This window comes from Accipiter gentilis, chromosome 10, assembly GCF_929443795.1.
Source record: "Accipiter gentilis chromosome 10, bAccGen1.1, whole genome shotgun sequence".
Taxonomy (NCBI): domain Eukaryota; kingdom Metazoa; phylum Chordata; class Aves; order Accipitriformes; family Accipitridae; genus Astur; species Astur gentilis.
The window spans coordinates 7,746,550-7,770,444 of record NC_064889.1 but is presented as its reverse complement, the minus strand read 5'-3'; the positions used below and the strand labels follow the sequence as shown (position 1 = coordinate 7,770,444).

At 38.0% G+C, this 23,895-nt stretch overlaps 1 protein-coding gene across 5 annotated transcripts in view; it reads right to left on the bottom strand.

Annotated features, from left to right (window-relative positions):
• The window catches only part of OTUD7A (OTU deubiquitinase 7A), a 149,726-nt gene that overhangs the window by 89,066 nt on the left and 36,765 nt on the right, over positions 1 to 23,895 (bottom strand). For 4 of the 5 annotated variants that reach the window (XM_049813321.1, XM_049813325.1, XM_049813322.1 and 1 more), the window contains exons 2-3: positions 9,510 to 9,582; positions 8,804 to 8,909 (exon numbers count right to left, since the gene is read on the bottom strand). The exons of the other annotated variant lie outside the window; for it this stretch is intronic. The gene's annotated coding sequence lies outside the window, so the exon portion shown is untranslated. The remainder of the gene's footprint in view (positions 1 to 8,803; positions 8,910 to 9,509; positions 9,583 to 23,895) is intronic. 5 annotated transcript variants of the gene reach the window in all.

Here is a 23,895-nt window from a genome sequence, read left to right as displayed (position 1 = left end):
GGAGTGATAGAACGGCTTTGGTGGGCACCTGGTGTTCAGCCAGGGTTAACCCATCACAACATCATAATATTAAGAGTAAAAACAATGGAAAAGAAATTCTCATGGACTTCATGCTAAATAGCTACAAAAAGAGTGTTTAATTACTATAAGTCTTTATACTGTATGAAGTGTTCAAACAGTACCCTTCTACTTCTCTATATTGATTATTTTCATGTTACAATATATTAAGGCCTTTTTAGATTCAGACTGATTCCTTTAGAATGACAGACTCTTGCTCTAAACTGAACCAGTCAGTATTTTTTTCTTAAAAATACATCCTGATGATTGGACTATCCAGTGAGAACACTTTTTTTTTTTTTTTTTTAAGTATAGATTTATTTCTTTTCATCCAGGTCTAGGACTACCTACCTTGGAAAAACACAGCTTTACTGTGAAAAACGAATCTTCAAGACAAAAAAAAATTCCTGGAATTCCAAGAGAACCTACCTCAGACAGAACTAAGACATGAATTTTTGTTTGGATACACTGGCCTGAAAAGCTGTGTGAAGTTACTGCCTTGCAGGCACAGCTTCTTTCAGAGGTGACATGATTCATACAGTTTGTACGAAAGAGGATGAAACTAATTTCTCACTATGGAATAGGGCTTAGAAGTATTTTACCCTACTCGTGGTAATTAGCAAAAGTATTTTGATTTCATGAGGACTAAGTAAATTAGTGCAGCTCACACTGATAAAATAAGTAATGAAACCCGTAAAGGCATATACCAGAGGTAAAGAGCATGAACTAGAATGTTTATGTTTTCTACATTTGAAAAAGCAAGGCTACATGTTTGCACTCACTGACAATATGTACCTCATACAATAATATTGTTGTTATGAAACAAAATTGCCTCATAATAGACAGTTACTAAAATAGCCAATCCAAATAGCAAATAAATCTCAAAATGACAGAGCATTGCCTGTAATTAAAACACACTTCTACTTCCACCCACGTTAGGCAGAGCAGCCCGAGTATCCTAATACGGAAGTTAGTCTTTATTAATTATAGCTTAATGAGGATTCCTAAGACAAATTCAATATTGAAATTCAGATAGACTACAATCAAATGGTACCTAGTCTTAAATTAGCCTAGAATTATCAGTAGCTGCCAAATGACAAATTCAAGAGTAAGCTGCCTGTAGTGACAGGTAATGTGTCCCAGTTATTTGCCAAACCAAATGTCACTGCTCTATAATAAGCCAACATCTGTAAAAACGCTACCACAGCAACAGCCAAGATGACACTTAAATAAAATGGAGTAACATTTCTGTCTTATCACTCTGACTACAAGTTATATGAACTGCATTGGAAAATTAAAGTTGAGAATTGTATTCTATTGATAACCACCTCCTCATCACCATAAAGTTCTGGGATATTGCTTTCAGCCCAAAGAAGGCAGTTTCCTAAAAACTTTTAAGTGGTAGTTTGTTATGCTTTGTGTGATACCATCACTAGCCCTGTCGAAAACAGCAGACACCTGATGCAGATGTGGAAAACAAACTAGAAGTTATCAGATTTCTTTGCAGAGGATGAGCCCAGAGCAGGCATTGGGAGGGAGGGTGAAACACACCTGGGCTCATTTGCAAGCCAGAAAAAACCCTTGCCAGAGTAGACATTGGGCTTAGTAGGAACTGAAGGGCTTGCACAGTACAAGCTACAGCTTCAAGACAGCAACACAACAGCATCTGTGACTGAGCTTTAGCCATCTAAGCCAGGGTTTTCTTTTCCAAGTTGTGCATCAGGGAACACACAGATAAGAAAGTTCTGTGAAGTTGGTAAAAGGAGTATCCAAGAAGGATCTATTTTTCCAGCAAATGACTAAATGCTGAGAAGTGAATTTTGCCATCAAAAGATTTTTACATTAGCAATGTAAGGTGGAGTAATACATCATTTCATTTCCTCCTTTTTCTTCAGGTTTGCAGGTTCCCTGGTCTACTCTAATTTCCTACTCTTCTAGTCCTTGAAAAGCAAAATCTAACAAAAGTATACTGTAGAATTATACTTCAGATACATAGATGAGAGACATCAGATAGATTTGATTTAGATTAGATACATAACAGCTAATAGCATATAGAGTGCTAACTGGTATTACCTGAAATCAAGGTTGGAGAAGGTAAACAACATGAGCCATGCAATGTTATGACTCCCGAGAACGAATTTTAGAATTTTTTCAGTTCAGTTAGGCACAAAATGTGGAAGGATTAGAGCCTAACTTGTCTTATGCAGGCACTGCTTATCTCTATTTGACGACTATCACTAGAAAGAGACTGGAATTGGCTGGAGTCACTGCCCCAAATAAAATAATCACTTTTAAAAGATTAAAGAAGCCATTAACATAGATTGACTTTGCCCCAGCAGAAGAGTGCAATGCAATCTGTTCAGTGCTGGTGAACTGGCAAGGATAAATAAAATTAGTCTGACAGCCGAGTACAAAGACAGGGACTTGTGGATGTCGAGTGCAGTGTCCAAACTCACAAGGACTTTTGAAGTGACGATGGTTCCAGAGTAAACATTCTATATGCAACACTTGGATACAGCTTTTTCTCCATCGTCAGGCTGGATACTTGTAAATTCTCAGCAAGAATCCCAAAGGTTTTACAAACACCATTCTTAATCCTCAACAGCTTAAATAAAAACCAGTTCCCACAGAGGAGGATGGAGTTCTGAAGAAATCTGTGCATCAGCTATGGAGAGAACTTATAAGCTCAGCAATAGTCCAGGAGCCTTAAGATAGTTTGGTACATCAACTGCCACTTCTGAAAGGGAGAGACAGACAAAGAATCTATGTTCAAGAAGAGACCTTTGGTAGCCAGGCACACAGAAAACCAGGATCTGGACACAATTCAGGCTTGAAAGTAGGAAAGAAAGATCTGTGCTTTCTAACTTTGCTTCTTTGCTTGACTTCATCTACACACAATCCAGTCTGTTTACATGTGTTTGGTATGAAGGTTTGCTTGTAAGGAAACATTTTTGTCATCTCTCTTTTTCTAGACTGTATGCCAATCTTATTACTCAGAATCTGTGCAGACAGAAAGAACACGCTTCAATATGGAACTGGTACCCAGGTCTGTGTTTATGTTCTTACTCCATACCCTGAAAGTGTTGAAGAAAACTATTTTCTCTTGAAACTGTATCAGATAACGTTTGGATAATTACAACTCAACAAGGAAAGAAAACTGAAGAGCTAACAAAAATAATTTCAGATCCCCAGATCAATGCAGTATGTTCAACAAACTTCACAACTGTCCAGCTCTTTCTGAATGACTGCCTATTGACTTCATAATACAGCGTAGCAGAAAAACAAGACCGTGTATGCCAAAGCACAAGAAAGCACAACAGTAGAATGCACAACCAGTCTGTTCAGCTGTTATACTTAGGACAGAAAAATGAAAGCAGTATTGGTCAAGGGTACCTTTTTCATCTCCTTGAGAGACACTTCACAGTTGAGACCACTTCAAGCATTTACACTGGCTCTTGTTCTTGGATAAACAGGTCAGCTCACAAATACTCCTTTTTTTTTTTGTAATAAGTGCATTTTCTTGCTAGCGCCCAGCTTGCTCTCATTTCAGAACTCCATATTATAAGAGAATGTTCTTTTGTGCCATTGCTCTTCTGCCATTAAAAAAGAGCCCCCCCCCAGCTTTTCTTTGTTTAATCACAAATGTATTTATCATTGCTTTGCAATGAATTTGAACAAATCAATGTTTCTCTCATTTCAAATGAGTTACAAAAGGACTTATAAGGAGACAAAAAGAAAATACATGTCCTTCCAGCATGCTGTTCTACAAAAGAAAAGCATACCTGCAGTACTGTAGTTTGTTATTTGATTACCTAAATATTTTTCCTTTACCCCAGATATATTGCTGAACTAATTTCAAAATTGAGGTATTTTAAATATCTGAAAATAATGAAATACTGAGGAATCCCCATCCTTTGTTCAAAAATGTTTAACCCAATTAAAATATTGATTTAAATTCATGCTGTTCCTCCTTGATGTTTGATGACGGTTACGATGACAAAATGTAAGCAAATCAAAAAGAAATACAATGTTGTATTATAATACCTTTACTCTTTGTTCAGTGAGTTCCACAAGAGTTTCCCTTGAAATTGCAATAGCATAACTTAATAAATACATTAGTGAAGAACTGTGCAGGCTTTATTTTTTAATGTCTGGAATTGAGAGACTCATTATTGGTTTTTTAATCCAAATAAAATCCATGTTTTCCATTATTTTTTCCTGATTTTTTTGAAGTTTCACACTACCTGCAAGTTAATGACATTTTTCCAATCACCTTATTTTCAAAATCTGTTTTAAGGCTTGTCAGTGCGATGTTTACGAAAGCTCAGAACTCTGCTGACAATCGCTCCAATGAAGACTGTAATGCCAGCAGCAGAACAAGGTTATGGCTGAGGCTTTAAAAGCACAATCTCCAATTTAAACAGAAAAGTTTAGTAGAAAAATACACCATTTCAAAGGCAGCTAATACCAGCACCTGCAAGACGACAGTACAGTTTGCCACCCAATAGTCTGCCCTAAACTCTATGATCAATGATGACTATTCACCATCTTTGCTACACAAATTTCTTATATTTAGAACAGATTGGGAAATATTAAAAGTATTAAAAATAATTCTTCTGAGGTATGAGAAGATTAATTTAGAGTTAGCTACCTTAGAGGTTTCTTCTGTTTGAATTTCACAATTTTTTTTCCAATTCCTTTCTAATCAAAATACCATGAACTTGCCATCACATTCCCTAAGTTTTGCTAGAAGCGCTGTATTGATATTTTTGAGCTCAGCTTCCCCCATTCATCCATTTCTCATGTTCAACTTACATCATGATACAAGCTCATGTAATTCTGAATAATAAAAAATAGACATAGAAATAATTCAATAGAAAGATTTGTTTATTTTTTTTTATCACTGCAAGTGACTAGGTTTGTATCTCTCTATTATCCAATAATGAAAAGGCCCTTCTGTAAAGCAAACTGGAAAACAGATGCTATCAATTTAACCATGAGAAACACTGCCGAATTCTCTAACATCTATAGGTCTCAAGTTTCAATACTGACTGATGTAGAATAAATAGTTACTAAAAACGCTCAATAAGGTATAGCGTGAATCAAGACACCTACAAGAAACTTAAGTACATCTACTTTAAAGCTAAAAGGCCTAATAAGAAAGAGCTTTATGTTCTGTCTGATCTTCCAAATTCTATTCCTGACACTGGAGTGCGCTCAAAACCTCCTCTCCTCATACTTGCACTTTCTATTAACAATCTATATATGCCAACACAAATAAAGTATTTATGCAAAAATCTGCATAGCACTTATGAAAGCCATTCTGAAGGCATTAACACACAGCCACACCTTGATCAGTCAGACAGACCATCACAGATCCACGCAACTCTTGAAGGAGGCTCTGCAGACCAGCCTTATGACCAGCCAGTCATCAGAGATACCAGGGTAATAAGCATTATTCCTCTGAGAGGTTTCATAATGCTTGCCTCCTACCACAATGTACATTTTAGCAAAAACTGAACTGCACACCTTTCCACAGATTTGGCAATACCCCTCTTCTGCTCAATAATGTGTTTCCTTGTTTTCAGAACAGCATCCCATTCCCATAATATTCCCAGCAGCTTCCTAGATCCTCATCACAACTAACCAGTTTATAAATAAAAACATTTAGATGCACTTAAAAATTGTTTCTCCTTCTTACACTCCAGGCCCAATTCTAACTGGTTCTAAACCACCTCATGTATTTCTTAATTTTCCTCTGATTTAGGTGCTTGCACTAGAGCAGGAAGCATGCTTGAGTGCACTTAATATTAAATAAGGCTTTCCTCATTGCTCCAGCTCAAGGAATAATACATGGTTAAAAATATAGTCAAATCATCGTTTATATGAACACCTTTTAGAAGTTGATAGAGCTCGCTAATACTGGATAGGTTTGGTTTTGCAATGGATCCAACACAGTTAGTAGGTCCTAAGTACAGTATCGTCTTATAAGGTGCTATAGGCTACTATAAAGTTGACATGTTTCATGAAGTTGGTCACACTAAAGTTATCAAATTTCACACTGAGAAAGGTTAAAAAGAATTTCCCGTACAGTTTCCAGAATCATTCTTAGAATTTACAACAACAATAGAAGATATTGTGTTTGCTTTTGTTTAAATTATTTCTGAATTAACTCAAAACGGTCATATTTGTAGATGCACAAGTGCTCACGCCTATCTCTGTGTGCAATATGTGGGAAGCCTCTGCCCAGAAGCTTGACCTGGTGCATCCTTACAAGGCACTGAGAAGACATGTGTGGGAATTGGGATAACATAGAAGTGGGAGTCTAGGAAAACCTGAAGAAATGAAGGCAACAAAGAAGGGAAGCCATGAGAGGGAATTATTGTCACGAGGAGTGGGGACAAAGGCAATGCACCTAGCGCAAACTGTAGGCTTCATTAGTCCCCATTGCTGTTGAAAAAGTTGTTTACAGTGAATTTCAAACCCAAGGTTAAGCTTCAAAATTAGAAACAAATTAAATCCATTAAATAAAGACACCAAGGTAGATACATTTCCCATGCTGCAGTGCTATGGAATGTTAGAAGTTCTGTTAGGACTCCCTCACAATCTCAGTGAACAATGACAGGAAACATACATTTGCAGTAATGGAAAATTGATCTCTACTGAGTATTTTGTTGTCCTGACATCCTTAAGCATTGAACTTTCATTTCATGATCAAAAAATTATTAGGATTCATAGCAGTGAAAAAAAGCGAGACCCCAGCCTCCAACATCTGGGGGTTAGGGAAACTCACAATAGCATTACCATTGCTGTCCTGAATTCAGCTGGGATAGAGTTAATTTTCACAAGAAGCTGGGAGGGGGCGCAGCCAGGACAGCTGACTGGAACTAGCCAAGGGGATATTCGACACCATATGACATCATGCTCAGTATATATCTGGGGGAGCTGGCTGGGGAGAGGTTATGGCACAGGAACGGACCGAGCAATGGGTTCAGGGTGGTGAGCAATTGCATTATGCATCACTTATTTTATGCATTCTTTTATTAGTATTATTGTTATTATTACTTCTTCTCTCCTTGTGCTGTCCTGTTAAGCTGTCGTTATCTCAACGCACGAGGTTTTACCTTTTTCTTCCAATTCTCCTCCCAATTCCGCCAGGGTGGGAGGAGGAGTGAGTGAGCAGCCATGTTGTGCTTAGCTACCAGCTGGGCTGAAACCACAACAGTCCTTTTTGGCACCCAGCAAGGGGCCTAAAGGGTTGAGATAATGACAGATCTGACCAGAGCATGTTAAACCAAATTTGTTATACGCATTCTTATATTAGTTAAATAGTCACTGGTCACAATATTGGTTCACTTGTTGGTTCATTTGTTGGTTCACATAGTGGTGTTATGTAAGTTCTTACACGCATTATGTATTCCCTATGGTGATGTTTATCACCTTGGGGAGAGGGCTCCGGACTATCACTTTGCTGTACTGGGTAATGTCGATTTATGATACGATTACATCACTGGTCATGAGGTTAAGCTGGTACTTGTAGGTGGTGTTGTTGTCAAGCCTGTACCTCGGTCGCCCACTCTCGGAATTTATTAGTAATCGCACCCAATTTATGAGGAAGACAGGTGGGAATAAATCATGACAGCTGCTCTTTATGAAAACGTTATAGAACACTTCATGCATATCAAATATAACTACATCACACACAAAAAAATTAGAGCTTCCAAAGTTCAAAAATACGCACAGAAGTCTTCTATATCTATATGAGGATATTATAACACATTGTGCATTCTAGCAAAAAAAGTAGACAGATCTAAAATTTTAACACTGCATGGCCTCCATGATTACCCCAATGGTATGCACAGCCAAAGGTGCTAGAAGAATATCCTGGCCATAACTCCCTGTAGGTCAAATATAGTAAATGCAAGAACACAGAATTTTCATTCAGTTCTCTTGCGCGTAAGCATTATAATACAGTCTTTTTTATATCCTCAATCTGGTATTTTCATTCAAGATCCCTGCTTTTAAACATTTTGCAGAATCAACATGGCTCACTTAATCAGCAGTTTTTTCAAATGTTCAGCTGAACACAGCCATGCAAGTGTGGTGCCAGGAATTTGACTTGCTGTAACCTTTTGAACCTCTTGAAGGAGATACAGAATTTTTTTCTTTCCTTTCGTGCTCATTTGTTCAGTATGTACATCTCTCAAAACATTAATGAGCTTAGTTAAGAATGTGCCTGTAAGGTGTGCAATTACTATACTATTAAAAAAAAAAACCACCAAGGAAGACAGATTAGTTTAAAAAGTATTATTAATTTTGAGTCCCTGCACTTTATTACAATTATTTAGGAGTTATTTAGCAACTCAAAATTAAAAATCTAGTTCCCATGTACTTAATTTTCAGCATAATGTTCAAGACAGACCCTGTGGTGTCAAATCAAGAATACAGACCACAGTTTCTCATATTTGTATCATGTACATGGTAGAAAGTAATTATTTTCAGCTCCATTTAGTTTGCTGATTTAACTTATTGAGAGTCCCCTCAAGCAGTTCTGTTGACCTAATGTGGCAAGGACGAAAAAAGCAGTAGGGAAGAACTTCTCAGTCCAGCACTGCTGCCAAGGAAGTGTTAGGTGTAACGTACTTCCAGGGAAGGAGAAACATCTGTGTGAAAAGTTTGGTTTAAGCAATGTATTTAGCATCACTGAGAAATCCTGTAGCAGAAGCAGGGACAAAATCCAACTCACCATGGTAGATTCTACTTGCAGAAATATCCCTTCTCTCCTGCATACCCTATCTCATTTTGGTGAAGCAAATGAGGCAGGCATCCACACCACTATACCCACTTTCTCCCTAGAAAAAGGGCAGAGAAGTCAGCAAGTAAATGGCAGTCTACAGCAGCTGATAATCAGCTAAACACTTATTTAGTAAATGTATTGTTCAGTTCACTATCCTTACCAAGGTTATTACTATGGGGATCTTCCATTTTAAGTCTCACAATGGGTAGCACCGTGTTATTATAGACTTAACTGTTAAGAAATATAAAAGCAAAGAACTAAGCCCAAAACAGAGCTGCAGTGACAGGTCAACTGCTACAGCAGTTTAACATGGCAATAATATGAATGGTTTTAGGAACTGTTTTAGCATCCAAGCTTTAGGAAACACAGATAAAGATTCATTTAATGAGTAATACTGCGTCACCCATCAGCTCTATGTTGCCACAGACAATAGGCATGCTGTTAGCTTGTTAATAATTTTAGTTGGTTTCTTTGTTTGGCTACACTTAATTGTTGTCAACCAGAAAACAAATTAAATTCTTGTTTTCTTTACAAGGCCCCTATGCTCAGCATTGCAAAACAACTAAATGACAGATGCTAATTTGGGGGGTGGAGGGGATGTTTATAGCTACTTACAGGAATGAGGGAGGTAGGCCCCTGTTTCTAATATGTTTACCTATTTAGGAAGGCAGGAGGCAACTGTCCAGCTGATTTTACTTCTGATTCTGAAGCTCTGCAGTATCATGTGCCTGCGAGAACAGAGAGAAGACCAGAATATATTTTACTGTTTTACTCCAAAAGTGACACTGTAAAGTACTATTCTGCATCCATTTATCATTCCCCCTACACACCCTGATCCTGGAATCTTTATCTGCAGCACTATTGTGGAGAAATAATTTCTTCCTTTCTTCCAGCTTTGACCATTCCCAAGATGGTTATAAGCACTTCAGTATCTCACTGTTGAGATCACAATAGTTTTTCCATCAGGAACTTCAGCCAGAGCCCAATCCAATTCAGATTATGCAACAGAAACATTCATTATCAGAGAGACAGAAAGCAAGCTTTTTGGACAGAAACATTGTCTGACCACTGGCATACATTAACATAGACATAAGGATTCTAAAAGGTAACTTGATAAACCCAAATGGGTTCATCAAATGTTTACAAGATTGAGATCACTTTGCCATCGCAGAGCTATATGTACATTAGATGACAGTTTCTTAGGACTGCAGCCCCCTTATTGTTTGGTTCAGAGAAACAAAGGCAATATACCTTAAAATCCAGTTTAGAGGGCTGGTTTTCCACCAGTTTGTACATTCCATGTTAATGATAGAACTGAGTAAATTATTCCAGCTGATCCAATGTATTTAGTCCCTCTCTACTCATGAAACATTCATTTGCAGATAGAGATCTACTGATTTTGTTCAAGAAAATGTCATACAATTTAAAAACCAACCAAACAAAACCCCCAAAAACCAACAACAATAAAGCATTGTAAATTGATCGACAAGAATCCTCAACATTAATTAAATTAACCATGAAGCATAGACCCAAGTGGTTTAAAGAGCTATATGATAACATTTTGCTTCCTAACTGGATATGTGAGCATGTTGTAGTTTATCTAGTTTTTTATCTGGTTTACCTGTTAAGAGAGCAAAAATGATCAGCACATACTCTTCTTTTAAAGCTTGTCTAGTGATACTCTGCCCAAATATCATCCTTTCTGACCATGACTAAAGTTTGCTTCTCTATTAGTCTAAGTACCATTAATTAAGATCTTAAAACATTATCCCTTCTGGAGTTTTTATGGCTATCATACTTGCTTTCTCCCAATTCTTTGAATTTTTTGTTCCTCTTAATTATAACATATTACACTTTCTTCTCTATATACAATTTGTTTTTTCTTACAAATTCATATATATATTTATATTCACTTGTGTATTTATGTACACAAACCCACATATTTGTTAAATACATTTATCTTTATTAAAAGACAAACAAACTCTCTTTTTCCATTTCCCTTCTCCACACCCTCAGCTGTATTTTTCCTAGTATATGTTGTCGCACAAATTTATTTCAATATAACACTCCTTCACTAGTCATTTTTAAAGCCATAAGATGCTATCTGATTTTCAGGTTCAGTTGAATTTTCACCTGGTCAACTCGTGTCAGCCACCTAGAAGACTAAGTTCACTTTTCTGTGAAATTCCCCTGAAATGGGAAAATAGCTATGGTAACCTGACCAGACAGAACTAAATATCCTCCATATTCATACATAGAGTATTTGGAACTGTTAGTGGTCACAAAAATAACATATTTAAGGTGTTTTACAGATGCCTACTGAAGTCCATAGGCAAAACCATACTTACATTTTTTACAAAATCACACCTTTGATTCCCAGCGTTACAAGAAACAATCCAAAATACCAAATTAAGATAGGTTTTTAAAAGATTGTCCAAATACTTTTTTCACTCTTGCTAAGATCTTTATTTCAGACTTCTAGATTGAAACATAACCCACACTTCACTTCAATTTCACCGTAGTGTTTATATTGTTATGTGCAGATTGTACAAATACACATAATTATGCTAAAATTCTCGTAGCCAAAGAATGGTGCTCAAGATCTTTGAGTTTGTCTGATTCCTTTCCACCAGCAACATTTCATTCACAACACACATTACAGTCACACATACAAATCATTGAGAACAAGTGGTGCGTCAGTAATGCTGTTGGTGGAAACAAAAAGAGAGCCCAAGCCTGTTGTGCTGTTCTGATGCCCTCACATCCTGCTGAACTGCTTGACACTCACAAAACTCAATTAACACTTCTAGAAACAGCACACATGGAAGAACTACTCAGAGTATCACTGTCCACCAAAGTGTCTTATTTGTTCCTCTGAAGTGCCATTAAAAACAGCTGTTATAATTGCATAAGTTAAAAAACAGCCAGAACAAAGCTCTCTCTAGATAGCAAAAATGTAATGTTAAGGAATACCTAAGAAACTGCAGAGAAAAGTCTCTCCTGGTTACTTTGCCTCCTGCTAAAAGCATCCTGGACACTTGCATGCATCCATTGGATAATAAAACAGATAGGAGAATGAGAGGAAGTATACTGGTCTCATCTTAATTGGTGAAATTCACTCAACAGCGCAAGCAATGGACAAGGAGACACAAAACTTGTCTTTCAATGCAGAGGCCATAGCAAAAGCCACAGTTATCTATGATTTTGAACTACAGACTTAAATGAAATTCTAACTGCCAATATAAGCAATTAATTTGACCTTAGTATTCAATTTTATATTGTTATTTAATGAGTGTCAAAATTATTCATACATAATGTAAGAAAGACAAATTACACTAGATTGACACTGAAACAATCACGAGAAAGTTTTTATGGAAAGAACATCAAGCATTTCCAGTAAGTTCCTATAAAGGTAATTAATGCTTTCAAAATTCAGTCTGTGTCTTGTTTATGGCATAACCAAAATGTGACAATCTGTCACTAATGAGTCATGCAGGTTTTGGTGTAGTAATACCTTAACATGATTACACTCTAATAAGTACTGTATGTTCTCACATTTGATTATGTGATACATGTTATCAATATATTAATTGTATTACTGTTTAAGCTCAGATTTATTATTCTATCTCTGAAAATAAAATAACAGACACTTCCAGTCGTGCAGATGATAGTTACATGTGTTTTTTCATTAGCCCAAAGAAACATACCTACTGAAGATTTCGAACTTCAAAATGCAAACAAGGACCTTTCTGAACAATTTTATTCTGATCAGTTCCATCACGAAAGGCTGTAACTGGACAGTACAGTAATACTGGAAGTGCCCACATTGGAGGTTTACGGCAGACTTCAAGTTTTGTCATATGTACTAAAGTAGTTTTTGCAAAAGCTACTGTATTTGAATGCTGACAGAAACAGTATCACCAAGATCTTGGAAAGTTTTCTATACATTCCCTTTAGCTCTCAATAGCGTGTGTCACACTGACGCAGCAGATTTTTTTGTCCAAAGCTCTAATTTAAGATATGATAAACCTCTTGGTTTTGTTTATCGCTTGCTGACTTTTAGCATCTATGGTAATAGCATGAAGTCATGGGAAACACAACAGTTGTTTGACTGCTCAAAAGCTAAAGACAACTTTTTACAATAGAAAATTCTCTTTTAATTAAAAGACCTTATATACAACACATACTTCTTTATCACATAAAGCAGCAGAGACACTTTTCCAGGCCCATGCTAGAAAGCCACCAAATCTAAACTCCCAAGTTTATCAATTAGCTACATTAATCTTCTGAAATAAAACAGCTAAAAATCTGAATTGAACAAACAATGGATGTTATCCCCAATCTCCACAAATCTGCTTTATCCTACTTTCCCAGCAAAATGAGCCTGTACTGACTGAAAGATGATGCTAAAACCTAGTAGCTTTAAAAGATGGATTCCTCTTCCCTCTCTGAGGCACTGGTTTGGGCCACTTGGTGCCATTTGCTCCGATACCTAAGTGGTCTGTGGGCCACTTCAACTCACTCAGCCGACAAAAAAAACCCTGCTATTTTTATTATTTTTTTTTTGTCTGGAACAATTTTGTGCTGGATTGAATCAGCTCACAGAAGGATCTGTAAAAAAACCATGGCCAGAACAAAGTAGGCAACATGAAGGAAGTGGGGTAAAGAATCTCTTTTCTTCAGTGCCAGTGGCCTTTCAGATTAGCTCTCCTCTTTTGTAGATCCACAGCTTCCACGTACTGCAGTTGAGGCTGGCCCACTGCAATTGTACTTAGAGCAGAAGTGAAGTCTGCTCTGCAGTGCTGGTGCCCTGCTGGCCCTGGGGAGCACACAGGTACCTTCTGACGTGGTGACAGCTGGAAAACCAGTCTTCACCTTTAAAAGTATAAAAAGTAACCTGGGTTGGAGCTTAGGTTTGAGGCCGTTAGCGTCACGTTGTACACAGCTTGTGTTTCAAAGGAATTTCCAAATATGTGTCTGCACATTTCTTAGCAATCTTACAAATAAAAATCCATGGAAATAGCACCAACCCTACCTGTCCTAGAAAACTGGGGCAACAAAAGTGGATTGGAACATCTTCCTTTCCTTCAACAGCCAAGGAACATTCTACCAAGAGTAAGAAAGACTAAATTATTTGACTGTCTAGCTACACATCATTAAATTAATCTGACTCCTCTGTGCTGTCAGAAATGCAGCCAACTACTCTCATTAAGTCTCTGTAAACAGGACTGAGAAATACAAGATCATAAAACTTGTTTTTATCTCCCCAATACTGTGAACACCTACACTTTATTGTACATATTCATTTTTTAAAAACACCATTGAATAAGTAGCTCTTTTTTTCCTAGCTGTTGAAAGCTCAAAATTCTCAATTAAATGACTTCTAAAGGTTTTTTGCAAGTTAAAAATGGTATGGGTCTAAACTGAACTCCAGAAGTAGATCTCGACTACATATCTGTACACTTGCATTAAAACATCTTAAGAAACAGGAACCAGAGGAACTCCAATACTGGGAAAACACTTTGGAAAAAAGGGTTGTATTTCATACTTAAAGTACCTAGCCTAATAAACTCATACCACTTCTGTTTAACTTTATGAAGAAAATGGTTTTGGTTTTTAAATACAAAGTAGTCTGATTTCACCTATTAGCTCAATAAAAGCTCATTCTGTAGGCTCACTTTCATTAAAGAACTAAGTTTCAGGGAACAAAAATTATGTCACATTTCCACACATACAAAAACCCTGAGACATGTAATTCAATTCTTAGTTATTTTTCTCTATGTAAACCAGTCATAGGACTTCCAAATTACTTTCTGAAAAATGCTTCCCCCCCTCCCCCCTTTTACAGTCAGAAAATTGAAACAAAAACCACATAAAATGATCAAATTAAGATTACCTGTAAACTAAAATATTAATCTTGTAAAGAATATTTAGTATGGTGTGTCCTGGCTTTTTGTAAGCACGTGAATTCACTTTTTTATTACAAACTCTCAAGAATTGTACTGTACTCTAAATCACAAACATTAAATTCCAATTCTAAGGTTGGGGGTTTTTTCTCTCATATCACCATCAGTACTAACATAATATATTAAAGTACAGTTTTCATTGTGAATAATACAAAGTCAGCAAGCGCATTGATGTAGGTTTCAAAATAATTATCATTTGGCTTAACATAGGAAAAGGTTACTTTTTAAATCATGTTTTCATTTATTTTGTCCAGAATTTAGAAGAGTTTACACCCATACAAATCTATGTGTATGATTAGTTGTACTAATGTCATTAGATTGCTAACACAAAAGCAAACACCTAGTCACCAACATGGCAATGTGTTTCTGAGATCTTTTGGAACACAGAAAGAAATCCTAACTTCAGTGAGGCCAGCAAAAGTTTTCCATGAGCGTCACCTATAAACATCCTTTAAATACTGTGAACTCTGTTACTAAGCAAACAAAAATTTCAGGGGAAGAGCAATCAATACATCTCATCTTTAAACAATGCTAACAGTAACTGACTTTTACCCATGGATTCTCATTTTTCATGGTTTTAAAAATGTCATATTAGAATGCGTTTCAGTTTAAAATATATACAAAACATATTTCTATATGTGTATGTATGTGCATATATATATAAAAAATCTGCCTTGCTTGTTCATTACGCTTTCCCATGAGCCTCTCAGACTTTGGTACAAGATGACAGATCTTGAACTAGTGCCTAATCACTAGTTATTTTCACTAATCCAAGTTTCTAATCATAACTCTTTTCTATCATACTCCATTATGGGAATACAAAGTTATACCTTTTACTTATCTAAAAGTATTTCCTTCATTCATTCCTAGGTAGAAGATGAATGGCTTTTATTTGAAATGTATCTTCTTAATTTCTGATGATTTCTAATTAACTTCTCTGCATTAAGTTTCTGAGGAAAAGATATTTTTAAATTTTGCACACATGCAAAAAACCCACAATGGTAACTAAACAAAGCTACGTTATGAACTTTCTCTGAAAGCTAACAGCAGAGTAATTTACAAGCATACAGACACTTCAATAGTGCACTATGTTAGAAAAACCTGTTGCTAGAGAGCTGTACAAACTTTAGCAAATAAATGGAGTGCATTATAATTGCAAACTGAGCTACCCTCTTCTAAAAGAATATAAAATGCAAGCAATTCAAGTTACTCTTGCACTTTACACCAACCACCCAGTTTGCTGACTTTGCAGGAAAAAACACAGCCATAGTTTTACCCTTCAAGACTTCTTTACAACACTTCCATCAAGTTCATAGGGACAGCTTCACCTTTACAAACAATAAATGCAATTTCACTTTTAAAAGAATCATAGTTTATTAACTATAAAACACACCTCTAGATACAAAACCTGACAAGCTCCATAGCTCACTATTGAAGAGTAGTACTATACCATATTTCAAAGTATCTGATCAGGTGTGATAGGACCTTTCTGGTCACTACTGGATGAGGAAATATAACGCATAACTAGAGCACGCAGTACGTGCTGATGCCTAAAGACTCATAGCATAAAGTTCAGTCTCCTATTGATTTTACCTTAATCTCATGAGACCTATTTTCATTTAAATCCTACTTCACCAAATAAGGCCATTTTCCAGTTGCTACTCTCTTGATAATGCAAAAAAAAAAAAAAAAAAAAGATTGACTTGGAGGTTAGTGAGAGCTTACTGTAAAAACTGGGAACCTGCTACTACTTTATATAATCATGGAAGCATTGTTTCTCTTCAATCAGCTTCTTAGAACTGAGGATTGAGAGAGAAGAAAGGCAGACTATGGCCTGCCTCATCAACACTGTACAGCTGAGCCATGGTAATTTCAACAGACTGTATTCAGAGAGCTACTTGGTTTGCCGCCCATCTGCGCTTCTTACCAGCAGCTTCTCAAGGGTGAGGGGTGGGCGGGAAAAAGAATGGAGAGCATCAAAGACACTGAAACATGCAAAAGTCTGTGCTTTGCTACGTGATTACTTCTGCATCGTGAAATGCCAGCAGAGCAAATCTGACCTCTGTAAAAGAGAAGACGATTAAGGAAAAAGAAGAATGACTAGGGGAAATTCTCCATATGATTTAATGAGGTGGGGAAGGGATAATATATTTTGAACCATAGGCAATAACTTTTTGTCCTGGTTTCAGCTGGAATAAAGTTAATTTTCTTCCTAGTAGGTGGTATAGTGCTATGTTTTGGATTTAGCGCAAGAATAATGTTGATAACACACTGATGTTTTAGTTAGTATAAACACTGCTTAGCAACAAGTCAAGGACTTTTCAGCTTCTCATACTGTCCTGCCAGCGGAGGCTGGGGATGCACAAGAAGCTTGGAGGGGACACAGCCAGGACAGCTGACCCAAGCTGATCAAAGGGATATTCCATACCATGAGACGTCATGCCCAGTATATAAACTGGGGAAGTTGGCCAGGGGACACCGCAGCTCAGGGATCAGCTGGGCTTCGGTCAGCGAGTGGTGAGCAACTGTATTGTAGATCCCTTGTTTTGTATATTCTGTTATTATTATTATTTTCCCTTCCTTTTCTGTCCTATTAAACTGTCTTTATCTCAACCCACGAGTTTTACTTTTTTTTTTTTTTTTTTTTATTCTCTCCCCCATCCCACTGGGGGTGGGGAGTAAGTGGCTGTGTGGTGCTTAGTTGCTGGCTGGGGTTAAACCATGACACTCTTCTATCACTCAAAATATATATCTATAGCGCAGATGCCAAAGAAGGTTTTCCAAAAAATAATTACTAAAAATCTCTTGTTAGAGGAAGACAAAAAAGAATTAAACCATCTTTCTTGTTTTTCAGAGATGCTCCAAGTGGAAAACATGATGATTATATATGATGAGCTGTCGCTCAGCTACAACCCACTCAGTTCTATTACTGCTCACTACAGCTGCTTTAACATTCAGTCAGCTCAGTTACCTTTTATACTCATTACATGTAGAAATTCTCAAATGTCCCTTATCACACGTGGCAATCCTTGCCCTCAGAGTCCAAACTGATTTGATCTCTTTTTGCTTTTTTGGAATTTAGGACAGAATTGTGAAAGAGTAGGAACCCTGTTTCCATATCATTTGAATTCCTGCCCAACACACATTTTTCTCTGCTGTTCCTTTTGCTCTCTAGAAGACTGAGGTTATGTGGTACAGTGCACCATTTGCATATGAAAAGCAACTGCACTTTACACAAAAATGAAAAGCAGCCACTTTTCTGGTTTCAGTGACTAAGAGCTTAAGACATGAAAAGAATTTCCTTCCCCTGAATCTGTAACTCCAAATTCAGGTGTAACTCAGTTCATCAAGACTGGTTCAGATAAGTATCTTAAAAATGCAGAAGCTCCCCCACTGCCACTGCCACCTGATACTTATTTGCCAAAGGCAGAGCTCATTTTCTTTCCAAACCCTTTCCTTCTGGAGCAGGGAGACTTCACTGTCTTACCTGAAAGAACATAATTAAGAAAAACATGCAAACAAGTTCAAAGATCATAAAGAAACAATTCTTATTTATCTCAAGTTATATACAACTTGTCTGAATGGCACTACCCCACGTACTGGGGTATTTCAATGTCTTTTTTCAGCTGGCCACCATGGCCTCAGATGTGTCAGATTTTGTTATTAAAATAAGCAGGATGACTCCCTGCTCTACCGTATACAATCTAACAGAAGCACATATGTACAGAACACTATTCCAGGTTACTCTAACTTCATGCTTAAGGTAGCAACCTGACCTTGCCTTAAGTTTTTACATGGAGGTGCCTTTTCTGAAGCAAAATGTCCAACGCTTGTGTTAAGAACAAACACACACACTATTAGTGCACAATAGCTAGCACACCATCAACTCTAAGCTAACTTGTGACCTTCATCAGGCTCCAAGAGACACAGCCTGGATACTACATTACTGCAACCTGTTTTTCTCAACAGGAGGCCGAAGTTATTCAAGCACAAGCATTATTACCTGCTAAAGTTCAACATGCCCCTAACTGTACCACGCCTAACCTTTCTGCCCTGAATACATCAGATCAACCTGCATTAACCTAAAACCAGCATCTACCCTCCAGAAAGCAGACAGGCAAATAAATACATAAATACAAAGACATTCATAGTTCTGTTTCTGGGAAAGACCCTTCCTGCACCTTCATATGAGTCTGTAGCCTAGTGCTTGGCATACTAACAAACAGGTGAGACTAAAGATACAAGCTACAGTATACTTGTGAGGCACAATAACTGGCCATCTATATGTTGTTCCCCTACCTTCTTACTGATGGTCACATACCTCAGGTAGATGAGCACATAAAGGCTTTAAATGGGGTAAGAGAGGGGTGCAACCATGACCCCTCTCCCCCATAACATGACTGTGATTTGTGACATCAGTTTTAATGACTTCCCTGCCTAGAAACCTACCTGGCCACCCACACACCCTAGACAGAATGATGAGGTGGGAACAGCAGAATGAATGACTCAGAAATACCAGCTGTTTACCACAGCATCTCACTACTCCCAATATCAACAGTAGTGGGTGGTGTTTGAGCTTGACCCTGCCAAATCCCTCTTCAACTACTTCCCACCATTAGAAATGGTGATGTGTTTCCAAGTTCTGCCATGAATGCATTACTGATTTCATGAGGAAGACCTGTCTACTTGTCATGGTTTAACCCCAGGCAGCAACTAAGCACCACACAGCTGCCCACTCACTGCCCCCCGCCCCGGGATGGGGGAGAGAATCAGGGAAAAAAATAAAACTCTTCAGCTGAGATAAGAACAGTTTAATAGAACAGAAAGGAAGAAACTAATAATGATGATACTAACAATAACAAAAAGACAATAATAATAAAAGGATTGGAATATACAAAACAAGGGATGCACAACGCAACTGCTCACCACGTGCCTACTGACGCCCAGTTAGTTCCTGAGCAGCGATCCCCCCCAGGCCAACTCCCCCCCGTTTATACACTGGGCATGATGTCACATGGTATGGAATATCCCTTTGGCCAGTCTGGGTCAGGTGCCCTGGCTGTGTCCCCTCCCAACTGCTTGTGCCCCTCCAGCCTTCTTGCTGGCTGCGCATGAGAAGCTGAAAAATCCTTGACTTGGTATAAACACTACTTAGCAACAACTGAAAACATGAGTGTTATCAACATTCTTCTCATACTGAACCCAAAAGATAACACTATACCAGCTACTAGAAAGAAAATTAACTCTATCGCAGCTGAAACCAGGACACTGCTTCAGGTGGTTTAAAAGAAAAATAGCTAGCAGACAGTTCTTACACTCAAGAGAACCATGCTGTATTATGACTACACTGGATTACACATTAATTTGACTTGTACCAGCCAGTCAAGCTAGCTTATCATTCATGAGTCACCTAAAACCCTTCTTAAATCTTCCGAGATATCTGATCTATACATCTTCAGTTAGAGTCAGATCATTTAAAGAAATTGCACTGGATCAGAAACAAGAACCAGTATTTAAAATCAGTCAGTCTCAGCAAACTTCCTTCCGTTTTTCATCTATTTCTAATTTAATAAAGCACACAGTGCAATGGCATACTCATTTAACACAACAAAAAAGTGTTCATGAGTACATTGCTATTTGCATAGGAATCTTAATGTTAACCCATTTTCATTTTCTCAAACATATTTCTATACTAATGTTTTGTGCCTCACATGACACCAACAGTCATGCCACTACCATGTTTTTACAGAGAAGTAACAGGATAGTGGATCCATAGAAGACTGAGAACTCAAATGCAGATGTAATGGGTTTGTATGGTGGGGTTTTGGTAGCAGGGAAGGGGCTACAGGCGTGGCTTCTGTGAGAAGCTACTAGAAGCTTCCCTGGCTCCAAGTCAGACCCACCACTGGTCAAGGCCGAGCCCACCAGCGATGGTGGTCGCGCCTCTCTGAGAACGTATTTAAGAAGGGAAAATCTGCAGCAGAGAGGGGAGTGGAATGTGAAAGAAACCCCTACGGAGACACGAAGATCAGTGAAGAAGGAGGGGGAGGAAGTGCACCGGAGGAGGCGATTCCCCTGCAGCCTGTGCTGAGACAGCAGGCTGTCCCCCTGCTGCCCGTGGAGGTCCACAGTGGAGCAGATATCCACCTGCAGCCTGTGGAGGACCCCACACCAGAGCAGGTGGATGCTCCTGAAGGCCGTGGCTCCATGGGAAAGCCCACATTGAAGAAGTCAGTGCCTGAAGGACTGCAGCCCATGGGAAGGACTGACACTGGAGAAGTTCATGGAGAACTGCCTCCCATGGGAGGGACTCCACACTGGAGCAGGGGAAGAGTGAGGAGTCCTCCCCCTGAGGAAGAAGGAGCAGCAGAGACAACATGTGATAGACTGACCCCAACTACCATTCCCTGTCCCCCTGTGCCGCTGGCGGGGAGGAGGCAGAGAAAACTGGGAGTGGAATTGAGCCCGGGGAAGGAAGGAGGGGTGGGGGTAAGGTGCTTTAAGATTTGGTTTTACTTCTCATTATCCTGTTTTGATTGATAACAAATTATTTGATTTTGGTTTTTTCCCCCCAAGTCGAGTCTTTTTTGCCCATGACCATAGTTGGTAAGTGATCCCTCCCTGTCCATGTTTCGACCCACGAGCATTTTGTTATATTTTCTCCTCCCCATCCTGCCGGGGCGGGAGAAGTGAGCAAGCAGCGACGTGGTGCTTTGCTGCTGGCTGGGCTTAAACCACCACAGCAGAGTAACAATACTGTCACCACTGTCTGTAATACTTATAGGATTATAACTCATCTGGAACACTATAGTCCTTTATTGCACTTTGAGGTAACAATAGGAAGAACCTCCTAAAAGTGTTAGATGGACTTAGCTGATGAAGTCATACATCTTCTGGTGAATAAACAGTTCTCTCATTAATGGTTGCCAAAGCAGACCTGAATTTCTTATTAATTATTTGGAGAAAACTACACCCATCTTTCTAGAAGGACTTGCTTTTGTGTGTTCTAGATCTGTGCTGATTCTTCCAAGACACTGAAAAGCCTACATCCTACACACATAGAAAAAAAAAAAAACAAAACCCAAATCAGGTGCTGAAGAACCCGGCTTCCCCATATTCTGACTGGACTTGTTTGGTTGGAAAGAAGTATGAGAAAAGTAGCCACGTTTCAGTACACGTAGTCCTACTCTCTGGCAGTCTACACCAGACACAAATGGAGGAACAGCATCTTTCTATAAAACTTCATAAACTGGTAATAGATAAAAGGCACACAGAACATAAACAGGTATTGGCACCTGGCAAAGACCAGTGTGATCTAAGATAGATTAGCTAACTACTGACAGGTTCACAAGACTAGTCAAATTCAAATCAAGGCTGACTGGATAGGCACGTGTTTAGAAGTGAGCATTTTTCACAGCTCTGTTTCTCATGAAGCACAATGAAGAGACTTAAAATTCACAATTCAAACAGCATATACAAACCTCTTCAAAAAAGATTGCAAGTCAGCTGTCAAAACTATCTTTTATGTCCTGCACCATCTCCAGTCCAATCCTGCCTTCCTGCCTGATGCATTCAGAGGTTGTGACTGGAGTCGCTTCCTCTTGTCTGTCCTATTTAACTACTGTAATTCAATAGAATAAAATAAACTATTTCTCCAATAGCAGGAAGGCACATAGTGAACTGTGGAATACCAAATATACCAATTCACTTTATTCAGTGGATACAAATTTTACCCAGAATACCTCACTAACTGACTGACACTAAAACAGAACAAATAATTCAGTAATCACACCTGCACCCGGAACAGTCTGTCTTGTTCAGGACTGAGGTCATCCAGAGAGGGGAGTTTGCAGTGCAGCTGCTGTACTTTACATAAACACAGAGCTTCCACGGAAATTCAAATGCTTGCTTCTCGCCCCCTCTCCTTTTTTTTTTTTTTTAAATATAACTTTCCTATATACTTTGGAAAACTATAAATTTCTATCCCCCACTGGTTTTTGTAGGCAGCTGGGTTTTTTCTAATTTGAGAATTAACTACATCACAAAATTATTTCCTATTGTAAATGACAGAAACGTCTGACGATTTTAGTATGACATTAACAGAAGGTTCTTAACTGTTTTTATAGCATAAGAAACAAAATTTTAAACCGCCTAACTCTACTTTTTCAAAAGCAGGCAAGGCAGAGTTTTAAAGGAGAAATGCCCAACAATTCAGGTAAGTGTGACAAACTCATGTTTTATGCTTACATGTTTATAGTCTTTTGGTGGCAAAATGACCCAGTGTGCACTCACTTCTTCATAATGCTAAGTTCCTCTCCAAGACTGACCCTCGTCCACATTTGTCATTATATTAAACCAATAGCTTGCAATAATGGAGAACAATTACTGCCATTTCTCATGTGCTAAACATGTAATATTCTCTTTACAACAGCCTTAATGGTTCACTGTTTTTACAAGCATTACTCAGTATATACCTTCTCAGTACTTGCCAAAGCCATATTCTAAACATTCCCCAAACTATGCCGGTAGAGTTTGAAATTCAGATTTAATCTACCTGATAACCAATCTTACATTGATAGCTACCAATTGACAGAGACAGTCTAAAAATTTTGCAACACAAATAAATGTTTAGTAAGCCCCAAGATAGCTTAATTATAATACATATATATATTCATGTATCATTAACCTACATCAAAACAGATTCAAGCTCTTATTTTGTAAACAGCTCTGCAAGAATGCACCTTTTTTTGCCCATGTTCCTGAAACAAGTTGCAAAAGATAAATAGCAGGTGTTTCAGTATCGACCAGTCTAGGTGTCCTAACTGAGCCAAAGCCCGTCACTGAAGAAAGCTGGAAATCCTGCTTCAATAAGCATTCTTAATGGGACCCATTCAAATTCTCATATACACTGGCAGAATAAGCAGGAAGTTCAACAACAAAAAAAAAGGAAATATATTTGCACTTTTCAATGTATTAAAATAACAGAGGACTTCACTCTTCTCTATTCAAGTTCCTGTGTATATAAAAGAGGATGAAGCAAAATTTTCCATTTTAACTATGGATTAAGCTAGAAGC